Raw genomic sequence first — 3,254 nt, 5'->3', positions numbered from 1 at the left:
CCCCCGGCAAATCGCACTCTGTTTACAACATTGTTCTGAGATTTAATGTTAAGGAAGACGTCTCTTTGAAGAAATGTTTTTGTAGTTTAGAATGCATGAAGGAATATGAACCGTATTCAAATATGTACTAAATTGACTCTCTTTATCCAAATGCTATAGTGATTAAATGTTTGTATGATAGTGATGGAAAAAGAACGTACTTACTAAATTTCACTTATTAAAACTTTAAAGCTGTATCTAAAACTTCAGAGGGGAATTTCTGTCACAAAACTATGTTGTTGCACATTTTTAGATGTAAATGGACTGTATTTATATGGCGCTTTCCTAGTTATCTACTCAAGCACTATTAGACAGTACAGGAACCATTCACACACATTTATACACTGTGGCCATACACCCATACACATTTTTTTGTGTACAACTCCTCTTTTGAGTTGATCCTTAGCATATTGTGAGATTTGTAAATATTGTATGGTGAGTCAATTGAATTCTGCAGACACATTCCATCATTTTACTGTACTGCAAAACTAAGTATTCCATCTGCTAGCTCTCTCTGAGCCTGGTCCTCATCAGCAGATGGACTTTTCCAGTTGACATGAGAATGACTCGGTTGTCATCATATCACCTGAGAGTAGAACTACAGGGTAAGGGCGAGACTTGGAAATGATGGAGAAGACTTCATACATGACGAATCGCATGACTTCAGATTAAATGCCGCTTTATTCACACAGTGAACAGACTTTAATGAAAGGAAGACTAGTTGACATGCAATCAGATGCATTGCTCAAAGATTCTCCACGAATGTAAAATCGACCCATCCTTTATAGTCTTTAGGACCCCCCCCCTTCTGGACCCACTCATTCCTAACATCCTCCTCCACTCAGGAGACTCTCATCATCAGACAGACACCACTGCTCTTGTGGGCCTCTGCGACTCCGGTCAATGACAAACAAAAATCCTAAGTGTGTTATTGTCACTCTATGACAGCAACTCTTTCAGGGCCCCTTCCTGTATTGATTTACCCCCTTCACATCTGGATCTTGACCATTTCTCACGCACAGGGCCCCTGACTCATGACCTTTCGTGACCAGAAGACCGGTCTCTCTCATGAGATACTTTAGAGAAGACATAAAAATATGAAAATACATGCAGAAGGAATATTCAACCTATCACATACACTGTGGATACTGTACTATATTATTGCCAACAGGTTGTGTTCACAGGCAAATACTTGTGCATTAGCATGCATAATGCTGCAGAACGCAGTGTTGTGTTTACAGAGTGTTAATGTTTGGTAACATATTTTATAACATTCCTTAATGAAGTTTGACGTAATCCTTACGTAAAATGTAGAGATGGCCATACAGTGTGTGTGAATAACACATTGATAAACTACATGCATGAATATACAATTAATCAGTATGAAATACTGCAAACTAGAGCAAAACTGTCGGTGTCTGCATTCTAATTTGCAGATTTAAAAAATAAAATAAATATATATTAAATGTTCATTCATTAGAATCCTTTATAATGAAAAATAAATGATTCTGATAAATCTTTAAAAGTTAAAATAAAAACGGACGGTAAACCATGTTATGAGTGTTGGCGTTGCATAGTTTGTCCACCAGAGGGCGCGCTACAACGTCCCTGTTGGCAAGACTCTCATTATATATTATTTTTTGTTATTGTTTTTTTTGTTCAAAGGACTTTAAGTTTAATTTCTTAAGTTTGTATTTATATATATTGTATTTATCAGAACTTTAATATATTTTGATGTTCCTCTGTTCTGTTGTGACAAAACCAAATTTCAGTGAGAACTCATAAATAGCTACAAATAACTAATGTTAGGGAAATCTATTTGTTTTGTTACATGTTTCTGGATTTTTTTTTAAATATATATCAGCCGATATATTGGAACATTGGATTTTTGGATCGGTATTGGCCTTAAAAATCTAATAAATTGTTCAGGCTCTACTGCAAACTCCAAAATTCAAACAGACCTTGTACTGTGTAACATATAAAAAGTTATCTTTCTAATGTTATACTGAAAGCTGTTTTCTGATATGTATTTCAATGAGAAACACCTCTCATTATGGGTTGAGATGTCCACTTTTGAGAAAGATTGAAATGTTGAATTTTACTGCATTCTGGTGAATTCCTCTGCAACAATTTGGGCCATTTCTGCATCAATTTATGGTGCAAATGTCTTTACTTATGCAAAGGAAGAATGCCCGCACTGGCCAGTTTTGATAAATCCCCTCTGTAAATAATGCCTATGATTATAGCACAATACAAAATACCCCACATATACTGCAGCCTCCAAAATCATCACACAGTTGAATAAACACATCTCTATTACAAAAATGAAAATGAAAATAGGATTCATTGCAGCACTGTTTGATTAGACTGTATTCATTTTACATGGATAGACTTAATAAATTAGCACCATAAATGCACAGATACAGCAACCTGTACATTTAAAAGGAGAGTTGCAGGAGATTTTGTCCATTGCTTCAGGTTGTGCAGCACAGAATGTGGTTATACTTACATGAATATCATATATAGCTTTGTAGAAATGTGGTAATGTGTTTGCAGGAAGGAACTGAAATAATAACGGTAAATTCTCTTTGCTACTGTGTAATCCCATATCGATAAGAACAAGAAAAAAGTAAGCAAGGAAAAAGCATCATTGAGTCATTTTGAAATGAACTGCCTTCTTTTATTATCTTCATATTAATCTCAAAAACAAATTATACAAATATCAAAGAACTTACAAACAACTCAACAAACGCAAGAATTGAACTACTTCACCCCAACGTGTATACCAAAGAAACATTGTCGTAAAGGTGACAGAATAAAGAGTAGATCGGCCACAGATGTAAATAAAATTTTTAAAAAAGTTATTTAAGTTGCAGTACATGCAACAGTTTACTGTCAATGCAAAGCTAATCTGAAGACACCAACACATTTCAAATGTTAAAAATCTGAAAATAATGAGTAATAGATGAGTTTACTATTCAGTAATTTACTTTTTGTCAAAGCAGCATGTTAGAATCTAGGAGTTGGCTCCAAACACAGCGCATAGGTCTCAACGTCCAGCTCCTAGTTCAAATCTCTGTGTATTCTGGTCGTCCCACTGCACAATTTGCAGAATGACCATGTGCTGGGACAGAAAGAGCTTTGGTAAAGTCATAAAGTAAGTCATGTCATCAAAATTGGCTGAATGTCATGTGACAATGCAAAAAAAAAAAAAA

The sequence above is a fragment of the Etheostoma spectabile genome, chromosome 24 (assembly GCF_008692095.1).
Source record: "Etheostoma spectabile isolate EspeVRDwgs_2016 chromosome 24, UIUC_Espe_1.0, whole genome shotgun sequence".
Lineage (NCBI taxonomy): Eukaryota > Metazoa > Chordata > Actinopteri > Perciformes > Percidae > Etheostoma > Etheostoma spectabile.
This window is presented reverse-complemented; position numbering follows the sequence as displayed.